General features: G+C 49.3%; 1 protein-coding gene across 2 annotated transcripts in view; it reads left to right on the top strand.

Annotated features, from left to right (window-relative positions):
• The window catches only part of tna (Zinc finger MIZ domain-containing protein tonalli), a 310,995-nt gene that overhangs the window by 139,583 nt on the left and 153,115 nt on the right, over positions 1–18,297 (top strand). The window contains exon 3 of one of the 2 annotated variants that reach the window (XM_050193826.3): positions 9,328–9,429. The gene's annotated coding sequence lies outside the window, so the exon portion shown is untranslated. Of the gene's footprint in view, positions 1–9,327; positions 9,434–18,297 lie in introns of both variants that reach the window. The other variant, XM_055061980.2, reaches the window with a different exon arrangement.

Raw genomic sequence — 18,297 nt, 5'->3', positions numbered from 1 at the left:
CATCTTTTGGTTCAGTTCAGGGAAAGCAGACGACGAAACCGTTTGCAGACGAAACTCTCTGCTTTCGACATCAGCGTCGCAATGCGCGCTCGCTCGCGCGATGCCAGCAAAAGTGTACACGGATCCTCGGCGAGCCGGGGAGTGGCCTTTTTTTTTTGTTGTTGTTGTTGCCTACGGTGTATGCCCGCGTTCTTTGCAGGGCGTTTTGCAATCGATAGAGTTCCGTTTTCGCTTCGATTTTGCGCCTCGCCCAGTGCTCTTTGTTTGTTTTATTTCATTGTTGTTGTTTTCTGAGCTCTGTTTTCTTTTACTTTTTCGGTTTTTTTTCCCTCGTCGAACGAATTTCGACTGTCGGGCAGTGTTTTCTTTTTCTCGCTCTATTCTCGTAACCCGATTGCGGGGTTGTCTGAGAATTTGCAAGAGCTTCGGAAAGCTTATATGAACGCAGAAAATCAAATGCTAGACTGAAACACACACACACGCACATCACGCACATGGAAGGTCTTTCTCTCGCGAGCGAAGCACTGTAAAAGGCCCCCAAAACCCAAATGCCAGCGCCCTAAAGGAGTCAGTTCGCCGCCACTCAAATCCGTGTGTATTCTGCCGCACGAACCAGGTGTCATTAAAGGTCTCAACTGCAACCAAGCAGAACTACTGCATATCGATATCGGACAACATGAGCTTTCACTCCAGCGTGGGCTTTTATGACGCGGCGCGCTAATTATCCGTCCTGCAGAAAACTGCATTAAAGTGCATTGGCGGCGCGGAGGAGCGCCACACATGTGGTCCTTCCGACGCCTCAAATGCAGAGATGCAGAGGCTACTCGAACGGCTGGTGTATATAGCTAACACTTGGATGTGAATGATCACTGTACCTTTAGAGCCCCCAGGTATGGTCTGAAAGTAGGTGCCGCGTATTCTCGCCTTCTTTTACGCGACTATGAACTAATAAAGGAGTGCTAGGGCGCTTATGTGTTCGGGAGAGCAATGCTTAGGGCGGAGAAATTGCTCACTTAAAAGAGCGTCTTCCATTGTTCACCTAAAACAAATCAACCTATCCATTGTGTACAGCCCGTAGTCAGTGGAGCATGATAAAGCACCTCACGTGCGTGTGGCATATTGTGACGACAAATTAGGCAGTACTGGGGCAAGCGAAATTCGTAATCTTCATGGGCATGGCTGCGCTGTAATGGCCCCTGTTTTGCTGAGTAAGGTAGATAAACGTTTTTTTTTTTTTCTGTTTCGGCGCCTGATTCTATCGTAAATATTCAGTGGTATACATATACAAGATGTCCCACCTAACTTTAGCGAGAGTTTGAAAATATGCGAATGCCACGCAGCTGGATAGAACCAAGGTAATGTTGTTTGCCGTCGCTTGGAGCTACTCAAATTTGACATAATAGTGTTTTTCCGAGCGTGAAAGAAGCCCGCCAATACACTCAAAATTGCCGTGCGACTGGCCGCTCGAGGCACTTTGCGTATATTCGCGGCTTCTTTCACGCTCGGGAAAACACTTCTATGTAGCACGTATTGGGCAACAGAAAGCTGTATCGGGGAGTTTTTCATGTTGGTCTACAATTTTCTCATTGACAATGTTAATCAAATTATAACATTTGAGTTGATTAATTAATTATAAATAATTATCTAATTAGGCGGAATGAAAAAATAATTTGAGTATCTCCAAGCGACGGCAAACCACATCCCCTTGGTTCTGCCCAGCTGCGTGGCATTCGCGTATTTTTAAACTCTGGCTAAAGTTAGCTGGGACACCTGTATGTGGGCCAAACGATTAGACCTGACGAGCAACAAGTCGAGCAACAATGCGCCTGTGTTGTTAGGAACCTAAATGCTTCGAGGTTTTGTGGGGTTAAAAAATGCTTCAAGTAGATTATTCTTTTAGCACACATTGCAGAAGCCCCCCTAAAGTATGTAACAGAGAAGAAAAAAACAAACAAGACAAGGCAAGGGGTTACGGCCTCGATCGTCATCTTGGCGCTCGCAAAGCGTGTATAGTATACAACTTATTGTGATAACGCTTGTTTTTATATTGCGCGAATGACTAAGTAACTCTTTCTCTCGCGCTCTTTCACATGAGAGGCACTTATTAAAGATCCTAACGCCCTTGTAAACTTGGCTATTCCCGACGCCTGTTTGCGGCTTTGCTTTTGGAGTCATTACCCCGTAAGTGATAACTGTTTTTATCAGTATAGTTTGAATGCTGCCCCTTCTAAAAATATTTCCGAGTAATTTTATGTACGAAAAGGAAGACGACCAAGTCAAGATTGGCCATCAACAAAAAAATAACCCTTTTCCTTTTCCCGTCAGATTTATATTATTTGAGTGCATCCTCCGCGTCTATGCGCTAATTGCGTCGCTATCACGGCATTGCTTCGCCTCCTCGCAGGCCCGTTCTTATGTCTCCTGCTTATCAAAACCGGCGGTGAGTGGAAAAGCGAAGGAGAAATACCAAAAGCAAATGAATTCACCGAAACCGCTCAGATAAAGAAAACAAAGAAGAGAGAGCGCACAGGAATGATAGTGAGGTTGCAACAAGGGATCTTGCTTCGTTACGGGAAATGAGTGGACAAAATGTGGAATCATTGCGTGTATTTTTAACCGCCCCGCGGGAGCGCTTCGTGATTTCGAGCAAAGTCGAAGAAACATCACACGTGAGGAATGGAACGCCCCGGGGATGTTATGAGTAAGAAAGACGGGAAGATATCGATCCTTGTGTGTTCTGGCCTGCTTTTATATTTCTCCACATTTCTCCCAATCGCTTGCTTCTCGTCCCATATCTTTCTGTTAGATGTTTCGAAGTCGCGAGTGTATGTGCGTATTGACGGTGCGCACTCCGAGCCAATCTTCCTTCTTTTCTTTCTCTCTGTCTCCCCATTGAGCTGCTGCGTCTTGCTTGTGCCGCGTGCTGTCTTGCCGATATATTTTCGTTCTCTCCCGAGCACGTTGTACCTACGTATATATTGCGGCGAGGGTGGCTGTTTGTCGTGTATATACATATCGGAAGTTGCTTCTCTCGCCGTTGCTCTTCTTTTTCTTTTCCATTCCAGCCGTCTTCTCTTCATTAGTTTCTTGCGATGCCTTCTCCTTCCCGATTCGTTTTCCTCCCTTTCAGACATATTGCCGGCGCGCCGGGCATGCACCTCCGGTTGCAACCGCAACCCATTCGTGCGCCATTTTTCCAGCCCCGCGCATGATCGACGCCGCGAGAGAAATATTTGAACGGTGGGGGAAGGGGGGGGGGGGGGAGGCTTGAGTCAAACAAGAAAGCAAGAAGAAAACGACGAGAAAGAAAGAAAGGGGAGAATGAATGAAAGAAGAAAGGGGTTGGGGAGGTCGGTGCATGCGCGAGTTTTCGTGTGATTCGAGCGATGCGGCGCGGCGTCCGTGATCGGTTCGCGCATTGGGATCGTGGTATATATGTATAAATGTGCGCGCGTGTTTCGCCGGGCATGCACGTCCGCGAAATCCCATCGCCCCCGCCGAGGCGGGCTACCGTTTCTTCTCGACGAAATGGCGCGGGCAAGCGGACAGCGCGAGCGAGCAGCGTTTTCAAAGCAGCGAGTATAGACCGGGCGTCTCTCTCTTGTTCTTCCTTTTCGTCTGCAATCCCCCTCTGTTTCTGTTCCTGAAATGGCTGCACGTCGTTCCTTATCTTTTGCCGCGGGGCTTCGTGGCTGTGGTTTCCTCTCCGTTTTTTTTTATCGCTCCGCGCTGTGTGTGCTCGGGCTGTGCCTCATCCTCGAGAGCGTGGCACAGGGTCGCTGCATGCGGGAGCGGGTGTGATAGCCAAAACGGCCGGCGGCCGGGGCTTTTGATCTCTCCGGGTAAACCGCCGGACGGCGCCTTTCCCCTCCGCCTTGATCCGCCTCGGCGAGGGAACAAAACAGCCGAACCCCTCCTCGCCCTACTCGACGGCGGCCGCGGCGGGAAATTAACCTCGTAACGACAGTCGTGTTTTCGACCACCTGCGTATAAAATGTCTCCGGTCAACTGTTGCGCCGGTTTGACGAAATCGATTGAGTTCTATAGGGGTGGTTTCCACAAGATACACGGAAAGCGGGCCAGGTTCCTCGCGTGGTGTTACATTTGTGCTATTATGTATTTATGTTATTGTTGTTCTTTATGCATTTTTGTTATCTGCATTTACTGTCAATGTGCCTATTCTGCCGAACCTACACTTTATTTAACCTAACTTGACCTCTCATTCATTCTCCTCCGTGGTCGCGCGTCATTGCAGCTGCCCGTCATAAGTTGAAGCAGATACGAGGCATACGCGGCCACTCCTTCTTCCTTTTTCTTTTTTTGGTCATATATTATTACTGCTAACTGCTGGTGCTGGGGGTTGATGGTACGCGATTATCTTTTCGTCGAGATAAAGCAGTGTGATTATGGCTCTTTTTTGTTGTTGTTGTTGTTGTTGTTGTCGTCAGACTAGTCAATCGAGTCAAGTGACGGTGACATGTGAGAGGGACAAAAGATGAGATTGAATTCACGTCGATGCTGCTGCCGCTGCGTGACTCTTTGCATTGTCGTTGGTGGCGACGGTAGCCTTGTGCTTGGGCAAATAAAAAGCAGCGTGAGCAAGGCGAGCGGGGTGCGGCGGCTTAGGCGTACTCCGTCGCAGTGTCGCTGCGTCTCGACGGCCGGGCCGTCTCGCTTCCTGAGAACAACCCAACTCTCTCGAGTCTGACTTTTGCAAGAAACGAGTGAAGAAGCGAGCGCAGACTGTTTGCGCAAAAGAGCATTCACTTCAGACATTGCCGTTCCTACACTGGGCGAAACAGAAACAGGCTCCTTGGAGTTTTTCGTTCTCGTGCGTCGGAGCCAAAAAATAAAAAAGTGAATAAGTGAGAGAGAGGGGGGGAAAGGAATGAGTGGAAGAGGAGAAATGCTTGGGAGTCCCATTGCATTCGCTTGCAGATTGCAGTCTCAAGAAAGTACCTTGGCTTTCCCATTTGACTGGGGAGCAGCGCGCAAAGACTGAAGGAGTGGAGGAAGCGCGTTCAGGGAGAATGGAAAGCGAAGAGCCGCAAAACAAGCAGATACAGAAAGATGAGGCCGGCGAGAGCGGTGCGGCGGGCAAAAAGAGGAGGAAAGGGGACGCAAATCCCAAAGCGAATAGTGTGGTAACTGAAGTAAGCACCGGAGCTCTGCCCGCCGATTTCCAAGGGCTGGCAAGAAAAATGAGAAGGAAAGAGAAAGCGAAGGGCATCGCGAGAAAGACGAGGCACCAAACGCAGCAAGAAGAAAGGTGGGTGGATGAGAAAGGCGGCCTTCTCGCGCGCTTTCCAGCCTGGCTGGAAACAGCTTTGGTCGATAACAGGACGGAGCTCGGTCTGGCAACCCCGTGCCACAGGGTTGCTCTCCCGCGCCTCTCGATTGCATGACCGAAGTGGCTGGATGGCGCTTACTTGGTCTGCTTCTGCACTTCGACAAAGAAAGAAAAAAAAAGGGAAGGACGAGGGAAAGGGAGAAAAAAAGCGAAAGGAGGCTGGTCGAGGAGTGGGCGGGCAAGAGGCCGAGAACGTGGGTAGTCGACACGGGCATAAAAAAGGCTCGACGGCGAAGAAACAACGCAATGTTCACAGACAGCGTATCGATTGGGGAAAGGAGCCGACGCCCGGTCTTCCTTATTTCTTTCCCGGCTCTTGCCCTTAGCGTTACTTTCATCTCGGCGCTGCTAAGCTCATTCTTCTTGTTCCCGGATAGGGAAACCTTTCTGGATTGGCTCGGTCGGCGTCGGTTTAGCTTGTCTTTGTCTTAGGGCTTCATCCTGGGCTTGCCTCGAGACGGGTGACTACGGTTGTGTGCGTGAGTTTGTTTCTGGCTCCCTTGCGGCGGGAAGATCTGGCGCCTTGGTTTCGCCCCCTTTTCGCCTCTTGCGCTGTACTCGGAGCCGGCTGCCATTACCTCCTCGCCCTCTTATAACGGTGCCGATTCCCTTCTTTCCCTCGTGGCCTGCCTTGTGCGCGTGCGTGCGTGCTTCGTCTGTGCCGTCCGTTTCCCGGGGGCCAGAACGGAGCGACTTCTCGACGCTGGCCGCGCGGCGCGCTACTTGCCACCGATCGCACTGCTTCGTTTCATTTCCCTCTCGCTGGGGGAAGGAAAGAAAGAATCCGGGACTGCTCCCTTGTTGCTTCACGGGTAGTGGCGGCGCGGGGTGCCTTTCGGGCCCCATCCTATTTATTTGTTCCGGTCGAAGCAGCCCACGTTGACCGCCGCGCTCTCTCCGCGCGCGCCTTCCTTTCTGGCTGGCTGCTCTTCGGCGCCCCTTTCAGCGCCTGGAGTGGCTCTGCGCGCACTCGGGTGCCTCCCGTCGCGCCGTCGGCGGCTGACAACAGAGCGACTGGCCGGTCCTTGCGGTAGGCGCCCATTCACCGGCACCCGAAAAACGGGCTCGCTCAGATCTCGGTGCCCTTGGTTGAAGCCTAGCTCCTCGTCCTGTTACGATGAGAGTAAAATACCGCAACCAGGCTCAAAAGTCCAGAAGGCCACGCGAGCTCTGTGTCATCTTCTTGCTTGTCCGTGTCTTTCGCCCTGTTCACCGGCATGGAACCTAAACACCCAGCGTCAACCCTTCGATGCGATTAAAGGTCACCAGTTCCGTGATCAACGAGGCTCAGCGCACTTGTCCCTGCTTTGTTATTGGGGTTTCCGGGATAGGCAAAATAATACTCTAAAAGCTTCCTCACGAGAAATGTCGTACGACAAAAATGATCATGTTTTGGTTTTAGTCGATGTGTCAATGACATATCAATAAACTCACTGTCATACTACTAATACTACACTACTACTACTACTACTACTACTACTACTACTACTACTACTACTACTACTACTACTGTGTTTACTTGTATAAGCCCGCACACCAACTATGGAGTGCGAAAATTTGGAAAAAAAAATTTTCACTATGCTTCACGCGCATACTCGCGGGCTGGTTAATTCCTGCAAGCCGCTACGAAATGGCACCAGTCCGTGCCCGAAGAATGTGTCGACGACTGTGAATGTGTTTATAGTTGGCAGCCAGTGGTTGCATTTACTTGCATAGCAGTCGGAACGCAGTCCGAAGTTCTGTGAGGCGAGCGATCCACCATTGCCATAAGTGATTAAGTGGCATCAAAGTTTAAACTCCAAGAGCCGGCATAGCGTGTATACATACGCATAGGTTTGGCGAAGTGTCGATATAGAGAGCGCAGCTTGGGGCCATGTTTTTATGTAATAAGATATACCGCACGAGCGACTGATCAAAGGCTGAGGCACCTTCACGCGCGGTGTGAGCCACGCCCTGAAATACTGTCAGCTCCCGAGATGGTAATCTGAGACCGTGCCGTCACAATTATGGCTGCTTAGGTGGAGTATATGCGCGTCCTTTGCACGGCTGTGCTTTGTAATAACACATAATGCTGACATTGTCGCCGCGAACTCCTTGCTGTCACGGCAGACTGAGCATTCGTGGCGATAAGCCGAATATGTTTTAAATAAATCAATTATGGGGTTTTACGGGCCGAAACCACGATCTGATTATGATCACGCCGTAGTGGTGGACTCCGTAAATTTGGACCACCTGGGGTTCTTTACCGTGCACCTAAATCTAAGTACACGGGTGTTTTGGTATTTCGCGCACATCGAAATGCGACCGCCGTGGCTGGGATTCGATCCCGCGACCTCGTGCTCAGCAGCCCAACACCTTAGCCACTAAGCAACCACGGCGGGCCGAAGATGTTTGCAGTAGACAGTGATATAATTGATTACTTTCCACGAACTAGAGAAGTCCAGGTTTTACGCCGCGTTTAGTTTGCTGGTTCTTATTCGTTGATACTATCTTCTCATTGTGAGGGCACTTTGTGCAGTGGCCATCTTCTCTGTATAGTCGGTTATAGCAACCGATCTCCGCTGTTAGTTCAGCTGCAAGTCCCTGGCACGAATTCGTCCACGTGACCGCGCTCCATCGTTTATATTGAGTTGCTATGTAGAATAGGGCGATTCGCGGCCGTGATCTACTGCATAGCATTCCAGTGTTAAGTCATAACCGCACGTGCGCTCATTAGATTTACCGCATTGCTGTGAGGCCTAAACCTAACCAAGAACCACAGTGCTATAGAGCATCTAGTAAGGATGTTATCAAGCAAGCTATATGCAGAACTGGTAAGTATTGCAATGCGCGAACGTATTCGGTTTACTTGCTAACATAGTATATGTTTCCGGGACGACCCTATAGCTTCCTGAAGCTCTGGTCCTATATATTTTAAATTCCGATCGCAATCATATGGATACTCCAGGCGCATTTTGCCGTAGGCGTCGGCGTCGCTGTGAGGTTCCGTTAACGTGCACGGGAGATAAGACCGTCGCCGCGCGCCGTATGCTGTATGTGCAAGTGAAAGCGTGCGAGGGGAGCCGACGTTCGGCGGCTCAATATCGCACGCGGAAGGAAGTGGGAAGGAAGCGCGGCGTCTTCCGTCGCGCGCGAAGCACTGGGGAAGGGGAGGAAGGTAGGGGCCGGCGTTGCACTCTGACAACCGGGTAAGCGCGGCCACGCGTGGGGGTCGCGCGGGCCGTATCCTGAACGCAATCTGCGGTGGGGCAGGGTCTAGGTGCGCCGACGGCTCATACCTTTGTGCGTACTCTGTTCTCGCCGCTCAGTTTGCGCAGAAGCTATTGAGAGCAAGAAGGTCACTTCGCTCGCTGCTGCTGCCGCGCTTCCTAACGCCAGCGTTTTGACAGCGAGTGTCCGCGGTCATCGAGTGTGCCGTGTTCATGTTTGCCTGTGCACGCTGACACCACGCTTGTTAATTCACTTAAGCGAATGTTTACAACGTTATACGGACGATAAAACTACTATCCTTACTTTGTATAGCTCTCTACTAGTTTGCTATGGTAATCGATGTTTCGCCTTTGGGGTGAAACTGCTACTTTTTTTTCTCTCCAACCGACAAGAACCCTTCAGCACAGCAATGACAATGCGTAAATAAACTTTGCATTTAACACATGCATGTTGGTTGGACACAACTTGACAAGGTGGCGCCATCATCGCGGATTAGTATATTTCGACATGCTCCCATGTCGCTCCCGCCTACTTCACGGTAACGTGGTAATGTATTAATGGTACATCACGCGTATGCCGAGTTAAACTCTCAAATGGTTTTCGCCAACTTAATGGCGAGGATGCAGCTGCGGAGACACAGAGGCACAACACTTTTAGTGTCCTTTGCTGTCCACGTGACAAAGGTTGGGAAGGAACGTGCGCCTTTTTTGCCTCCTGCGTGGCGGCCACTTCTTAAACAACGCTGCGTCGCGCTTTTTTACGTGCAGATCCTGTCTGCGCAGCCGCAGCCCTCCTACCGAGGACTCTGGAGCGGGATGAGCCTGTAGGACGATCGAGGCACCACCGTTGTTGGGTACACGGGCCACGCTGTGAGTACGCACCTTTGCAATCCTGCAACGCCTCTTCAGCCCTCGCGAAAAAGTGTTCAGGCTGCTACAAGCACCTTGCACCCGAGCTTTGAGCAATCGACTGCTGGCCAATATTGGGTCGAGCTCCCAATGTAGGGGGTCCTGCGGCTAGTCAAGCTGGCATTATTGCTGCCTTCCCGTATCCTGTATTATGCGCATGTGTGAGTAAAATTAATGTTATTAATGCGGTTAGCATTCTTAGGGGACTTCGCCTAGTTTGCGGTATGTTTGCCCGCATCTAATCTCTTCCACGTAACCAGTGACCCAAGTTGCCTATTATAGCTTGGGGCCAATGGTATCTGCTGGGTGCTGTCTTGCCAAGCTGACAACCTGGGTATGGGCTACTGGGTATACGTGCCCAAACAGACAACTTAGGCACTACGTATGCGATATTGGTATGTGCCCCATTCTTGACCAGCCGCCCATAATGGATGTGTCAAGGTGACGCGAGGGTTATGTAGCCTTAAATATATTAAAGCGGTAGCGCCCCACCAGCATCGAGTACGGCTGCTTGGTGGTTAGCCATTGCAACGAGATTGCAACGACTATCCATCGCGGCGTTGCCGCTAGATTGATGAAGCGTGTCCAGAGCGAAGCACGAGAAAGGAACCTGGCTGCAGTATACGCCTCATGCATGACGCCACTCAACATGCTTCGTTCGGTGAGCCCCTCTTACCATTTCCATATCTCCATACCGCCCTAGGGCGGTATGGAATATCTTCACGCGCTTATAACCAACGCACATTATACACCCGAAATAACAGCCCTCGTTTCATAACTTTGCCAAACGTGTATTAGTATTTCGCACCACTTCTTTTGAACAGCCATTTGCGCGCTGATAGCATATCGTAACACCAATGACAAATATGGTCTTCGGCCGCGGTTAGTATCACGGCACACTAAAGCGCTTATAGCATTCCTGCGAGATACAGACTTCAGTGAGACTATGTAACTTTTGTGTTTGTGCATTTGCGTATATAATATAAATGTTAGTGTGTGTGTGCTTTGTTTTTGTTTTTATCTCACTTTTTTCATCCCTCACCATCTCACCTGAAGTTAGCATGTCAGGCCTGCCGCTATAGCTAACTTGGAATAGTAATTTAGTCCTCATCTGTATGCGCTACATTACTATTCCAAGATGACTTACCAACAAGCCCGCATTGCAACGCTAGGCTACGCTCTCGAGATATCGTTATACCCTCTCTCTCTCTCGCATATAACTGCACTTGCACAATTTCTTAATTCTTGCGGCGAATGTTACGCGTGCGTAAGTACGAAATATGATGTTTGGTCCGATCATCGATCAAAGCGAACCGAACCACAATTTTCAACCACGACAAGAATCGCGCTACTGCGCAAAGAAAGTACGTGACGTGATCAGACCAGGGCTCCGGGGGGGGGGGGGGGGGGGGGGGGGGGCATGGCAGTCAGTTATGTTGTTGAGAAGCTGCTGTCACTTACCTCTGACATTGTCAGATGAAATATAATTACACAAAGGAGAATACTGGTATTAACTGTGTAGCAAAGTTGAAGCGTTGCGACTGAGCTGATGCATTGGTGAAAAGAAACGATTCAAAACACCATGATTGATATGACTGACTTGTGGCATGGTATAACAAGTGATTCATAAAGGCTGGAATCCCTTCTTATTTTTGCTCTAATTTCTAAGGGCCGAGGATCGAATTAGCTGCAACGCGTTCCAGCATTCAGTATTGTGTATAGACGATTTCGAGCAAGCTCTGTAACGCATCCATTATGGGCTGTTCCCGCGGATAATTCGTAACTTCCTTTAATCGCATACTTTGTTACTGCTTATCTGTAAGCACCAAGACCGTTCATTAGTCCTCCTTGAGTGAGACATCTACAGTGTTCGCAGCAGGGGAACTTCCTGTCTCACGCTTAGTCACCACTACTTTCTCTTGCTCCTTTGAACGGATGCGTTGGGAATTTCACAGCCACGTTAACGTAACTTCGTTCCGCACAAAATTGAGAAAATTATCGCATCGCACCACTAATGGCGGATCTCATCAACTGAAACTAAAACAGAGCAGATGCCTGCAGTGCTGCGCGGCAGTTACGTTGCTAGGAGTTATCCCTTGTTCCTTTTCCCCGTCTATTGGATTGCGTTTGCTGTTGTGGGGGCATAATGCGAACCCTGATGGTCCACATCGTTCCCTAACTCCGCTCAGTGGCGTTTCTATAGGCAAACTTCCCATATTGTTGCAGTTGATAAACAGCTGGGTGCAGCTTCCAGATGATCGGACCTAGTTGCATGCCTCGAACCACTTAACCTCGGGCATATATCGAGAGGATAAAGGCAACACTATGTGTGCACGTCAGCACGAACGGCTCCGTAACTTCGTCCATCTCAACTGCTCCGTGGTCTAACTGTCGGCATCAGTCAAAGATATAGCCTATGTCACAAAATGACATCGACAGGTGCTCCTTGTCGCGATTCGAGAGACCAGTCGGTAAGATACCTCAACACCCCTGTCAAGCATGGACCACAATTTGTTAAAGTGATCCTTGTAAATATTGTAATGCTTGATAAAGAATAACTTATCTGCATGGTTATTGGCATGAGGAAGGGAGCTACACTGCCTTGCGAATGTAAAAGAGGTCCCTGCATTTCCGTACCAGTGCTTGTACCTAGGGCACTGCGGGATGCATGGAAACGACCTTGCAGATAAATCTGCGAGAAACGCCTAAAATCATGGCACCACCTAGCTGTTCTCTTCTCGTTCTGCAGATCTAACGCCAACTGTGTCGTCACTGCAAATGTGCAAAATGCGATAAACAGAAAAACGCTGATCACAACCGCGTAGTCACCGTATCCGGGTCGCAGGCTTAGCACTATGTGTTTTCGAATGCCGCATGGCATCCATGCTATGCCTCGTTCACAGACTACAGCGAGGCGTGCCTTTACCACACGATATGTACACCTTTGTGCGGACTCTCCCAAGTGTGATAGTTATGATGTACCCGACGCAGTGCATCGCATTCTTTGTATCTGCTCCCAATACACGCGCGAGCGGCCAGACATTGTCAGCCTGTATATCAAAACTTGACAATCGGCCTCCGGCTGGAGACGCCAGACTCTAAATTGAGTTGCGGAGCCATCCGCGCAACTTACGTTCCTGCGCAACACGGGTCCTGTCTTTCGGAGGTTCGTCTGTAAAGTGACTCTGTTTATTCGCGCCCTTTAATTGGCCTCATCGTCAGCCCCATAACAGTCTTTCTCTCGCCTTACGTCAGGCGGACCTCTGCAGTGTCCAAATTTCCTGCATCTCTCTCATTTTCTCTTTCTATAGATGTTCGAACCGAATTATTATTATTTTATTTTTACTTTTAAATGCGCAAGTATATCTATGCCTACCCATGGGGAAACCCCTCCGTCCGTCACGTGAGGCGAGATCGCATTCAATATAGGGCCCGCAGCAGCGAGCGAATTGACCTTCGTACTGCCTCTTGCTTCAACGCTTACTAAGCTACGAGAACACAGCGCACACGAAGCTATCAGCACTCGGTGCACTGCTGTGTCCCTATCGCAGATCGCTTTCAAGATAGGGCCCGCGCAGCTGCGCCATACGTAGCCGCCGCCGCCGCCGCAATACGGTTGATCACGGTTGATAATGGTTCGCATTGAGAGGAGGCAGCGTCATCGACCACGTCTACGTACGAGGTCTACCAAACGTGACACTGTTCAATTACGTCACGTGCTGCAGCACGCATCGACCAGTGCTTTCTTTTTTCCCCATGAAGTAGCGGCATCATCCAAACGCACCATCATATAGCGTGAGTGAACATTGCTACTATTCGCCTCTTCGTCGTCCCATGCTGGTCTCGGTTAACATTTCGGTGTTACAACCGCGCTTCTCCGTTTCACGATTCTTTCGCGGTGTTTCTCGCAATTATATCCTGCACAGCAGCGTACGACGACGAAACAGCAGGTGATTCGTAGCAAATGCTTACGCATCATTTAGATAACTCCCACAGGTGATTCTGCGTGTAATTTTTTAATTGAACAGTCATTGATTCTGTGGTCTGCAGGGATGGGCGGCGTTTTCTCAGGTAAGAAATATTTGAGTGTGCCATGAAAGTGCCATTTGGTGGATTCAGTTCAAAAGATGCTTACGATGGTGGTATCCCGTCATACCTCGGACTTACTCGGAGCAAGAACAGGCAGAAGGAAAGAAGAGACGGTGCGATTTCCAACAAAATCATTACTGCGCTTTCACACAATAAGCAACAAAATTAACATATGATGGCAAGAAAGAAAAGCTTACGCTAAATGCGTTTCTTACAGATACCGACCAAACGCCACTACGACGATGCCGTGTCAAATCCTCGTATAACTAGTTTGCTATAAAATTACTTTCTCTCGTTATTTTTGCTCGTTTTTCTTATTTGCTGTGGTGTCTTCGGGGGATTAGCGCTGTTGCTTGTTTCCTTCAATGTGTCATTGTTGCGCAGTATCGACAACTATAGACTAGACGCGTATACTTTGCTAGCGAATCGTTGTTTCATTCAAACTTTCTTGTTCATCAGGAGACACTGCAACCGCGAGCGAAACTTTCGGCGGCGTGTGATCGACCGTGCGGATGCGATGTTCGATCGTTATTCGGCGCACGCTACACACATTTGCGCGACATAGCCCGCCCAACATTGGTTTTGCATTCAGAGTTGCACAAGCGTCACTGTCGGCAGACGACGCGGCGGCGAGCTGGCTACCCAGTTGGGTGGTCAGTGGTTGTCGTGAATGCACGTGCAGCGCTGACGGCGTGCGCGTCTAAAGGGACACTCAAGGCTGATGCGAAGTCGACGTTGCCTGTTTAAATACCATTCCAGAAACCTCGCAACGCTTGTTTCGTGCCAAGAAAAGAGTTAGTTTACGAAAAAATTGCATCTGAAGAGTCCGAACACCTTTATCGCAATTCAAATCTCCCGCCACCCAACCGAGGGAGCGGTGACGTTGCGTACGCCATACGCCATCTCCACCCTTTGCTGCCGTCGGTAAGTAAAACGGCGCCCGACAGGCGGCGGTACCGAGCCAAGACAGGGCGGTGGATTCGCCGCTGCAGTTGCTTTTTGGTCAAGTGGCGTAGACCGTTCGGGCATCCCGCGACATGACATGGAAGTTGAATTGTCTGCTACTTGCAGTTTGCGCGAGTTTCGCGAGTCCAGCAAAACCAGCGCAGCACTACATGATAAGGAAACCACTGAAACGCGAAAGCATGGGCGGCGCGCTGTACTTTTCTCTTACCCCCTTTCTCCATTAAAATCACTCACACACACACACAGTCGAGCGAAGACAAAACCTCTCGACAGCCCGCGTCGTTGTCAAGGGTAATTTCAATGAGTTTTTTTTTTTTCTGAAAAGGAAATATAACTGGACAAGTAGCATTTTATTTCGTCTTATAATACAACACAAGCATGTCTTTTGCCACGAGTGGTTGAGTATTATAGTAGTATACAACTTAAAAAAAAAAAAAAACATCAGTTGACAACCAAGGCACACGGACCGCGCCAGGTTGTTACTCCGCCAGCCAATCACAGAAGCAGACAAAATCGTCGTCATGCGATCATTTCAAGATGGCGTCGTACTTGATACCTCCGGACCGTCTGCTATTCTTGAAGAGTCTTTTCATCGGCGGAAGCGATGAGGTGTGCAACAGACATGGACAAAGTGTATGGAGTTCTCACTCTTCAAAAGTCCTCGGTGTAGTTCATTTCAGTGGTGAGCCCGTTTTACTCATGAAACTTCACTGCCAATTGAAGTGAAACTTGACGCTAAATAGTTTCAGCGAAGCAAGCGTTTTATTTCACTTCAATAAAGAATTAGGCTTTCGCCGTTTCAATATAATAGACGAGTGAAAACGTATATAATTACGCGCCTATACCTTTATTTTTGTGGTTACCGCCTTATTTAGGTAACTGGAAAAGTTTGAAGTACAAACTATTTGCAGCCTCGCTGAGGAAAAGTGGCTGGCGGTTATGAGGGCGTGGGCGGGGCTTCACTGCAGACTTAAGTTGTATCCGACTATAGTCACAGAATTTAACTGAGCAGTGTTTTTGTCATCGGGCAAGTACTTGAATGTGCCGGAGGAGTACCTAATCATGTCCTGCATTTACCTCAATTTCTTGATTATCAAGGCTTTGTTCGCGATAATATTGACGCCTTAAATATTCTCGAGCACTAATCTATCACTTTAGCTATACCTAATATTTGCCCTTATAAAGCCATACCACACGTACGCTTGCACACGCGGCCAGCTCGCGTCTACGCGCATTGCGCCTGCCGCGCCTCGCGAGGCACGGTGGTTTGCATCCACAAAGACGCACTTCCATGGGCGCGACAGCACGTGTTCACTGGGCTCACTCATAGACGCCTTGGAAGACTCCACTGCGTAATTTGTTATTGACAGTGTTTCAACATGCTTCGATATCTATAAACGTAATTGTAAGATTTTTACAGCTTTTAGATCAGCACAAAAAAGAAAAGAAGAAGCATTTTCTTGCATGATATAAATCTGCTGCACTGAGAGTTAAATGTAGCGCGCCGCAGCAGCGCAGCCAGGAGCGCCTACGCGGAGCAGCCCAAGAGCGCGATAACAGAGAGGAGCTGTTCACCGAGATCGCGCCGCGTTTCGGTGAGCCGTGTCGTACCGTGTGCGCATGCGTGGGCGCGCGGACACAAGCTCGCGCGCGTCTGCAAGCGTATTTGTGGTCTGGGCTTTAAAACAGAATTGTGCGCGGCCGCCCGACGAGCGCCGTGGCGGCAGCCCTGAAGCGCGACCGCGGAGCCACCTCCTCTCCTAACGGCTGCTACGGACACTTTGCCCAGTTTCACTTTCCGCTCGCGCGCCGGTCTGTTCGTTACATTGCTATTTCGTTCATCTTTTTCGCGCTCTGTCGACGCGTTAGAACAAAGGTCGTTTCAAGGACAGCCGACGAGGTCTGCCGCCGACAGTTGGCTTTTGACGAAGCAGGGATTCGTTGTTGCCTTTCTCTCCCCCCCTTTCTCCTCCTCCTTCTTCTTCTTTTGATGCAGCATCAATAAATCGAAAGCAAAATCCTAGCCCGCAGATTTATTATTATTATTATTATTATTATTATTATTATTATTATTATTATTATTATTATTATTATTAATAGTCGTCAAGTAGACCGTTTACTCCAACGCTACCTATATTTTTCCCGAGAGGGATAGTTTGGCTTGAAGCTGATGCTGTCCTAAACGTCAGGGCAGTAGAAGAATGATTTACGCGATGCGCACTGCAAGTTCACGGGACGTCGACAACAACGGCCGTGACAGCCGAACGCACAGGTTGGCAGTCCTGAGTCGGAAGGCTGGTTGGTGTGCGTGCAGGGAGGCACGTGCGAACGCGAAGCGCGGCTGAAACACCCGCGCAGCCTTTGCGGACATAGGCAGCACGCAAGCTTCGAATAAAATGAGAGCGCTGTCTTGGCTGTGCGTATATAGTAATACTCTAGCGCGAAGCCAAAGTATTATATTACAGTTTGACATCTTGAACAATATATGTGTTTGCGCTTTGTGCCAACAAATTGACCTTCTTCGCGCGGGTGCGCGCGCTTGTGTACTGAATGTTGACAGAGCGAACTTTCTTCGTGTGCTCAGGGATTCAACGTACCGACTGCGGTGGTCACGAGGGCACGCTCCGTGGTTCCGTTTAGCTGACGTCTCAATGAATCTCTTGCACTACCTCTGACTTCTAATATTTTACATCACACTCCAATCAGCTTTAATGCAATCGAAGTGCTCGAACGTTCTTGCATTTCTTTTCCATCGAAATGTGGCCGCCGCAGCCGGGATTCGAACCCGCGGCCTCGTGCTCAGCAGCAGAACGCCATAGGCGCGGTCTGAAAGGTATGAAACCACGTAGCCTGATTGAGCGCATGACCTGAGTGCGGAAATCGCGAACGCGAAGCAACTCAAATAAATTGAGAGCTCTCTCTCTCTCTCTCTCTCTCTCTCTCTCTCTCAATTTATTTGAGTTGATAAATACCTGACAGTCACAAAATTTAAAGTTATGGTGAGGTCCAGGTATAGGAGGTGACGAAAGTGAGCATTCTTGTGATCGGTAGCGATTGTGAATAAATTGAGAGCTATCTCAATTTATTTGAGCTGGAATATGTTTCTAATGTAGCATTTTGCATTTCTGTTGCTAGCGCACAAGGCTTGAGCGCCCAGTAAATGCAAGGCGCATGAAATACCTATAACGGTGTAACATGTCCGCGTTCATACACAACACAAGTAAAAGCTTATCGTTTTGACAGCCTATTGTTTTGACTATTGCGAAGTCACTTCATTTCTCCCATTTCTCTTTTACCACTTCCTTTCATGGTTCAAGCATTTAGTAGCTCGTGTTGACACTAGTCACAATCAAGCTGGGAGCACCTTTTATTACTCTGGACGGCGTTGCAGACCTCGACCATGTTGCTGTCGCACTGGCGTGCGCGAAAGAGCACGTTTAGTCTCGTGGAGGTTTTAGCGACGCATGTTGCTTGCAACTACAAGATCAATCAATCAATCAATCAATCAATCAATCAATCAATCAATCAATCAATCAATCAATCAATCAATCAATCAATCAATCCTTTATTGCACACAGTTACAAGGAAGCAGTGCACTAATCCAGCCAAGCAAGCAACCCATCAATCAATATTGGCGCGAAAACCGTTTGGCCCGCCGCTCTTGTTAGGCGAGCGTGCAGGGGTCGCCGGAGTGCTTGCGCCCGTCGCTCCAGCGTGGCCCGTACCTCTCAACCTCATCGTGCCCCTTCGTCTCGCGTGCCCGCGGCAGCGTAG

The sequence above is a fragment of the Dermacentor andersoni genome, chromosome 1 (assembly GCF_023375885.2).
Source record: "Dermacentor andersoni chromosome 1, qqDerAnde1_hic_scaffold, whole genome shotgun sequence".
Taxonomy (NCBI): domain Eukaryota; kingdom Metazoa; phylum Arthropoda; class Arachnida; order Ixodida; family Ixodidae; genus Dermacentor; species Dermacentor andersoni.
The sequence above is the reverse complement of the archived record's forward strand: the minus strand, read 5'-3'. Positions and strand labels throughout refer to the sequence as shown.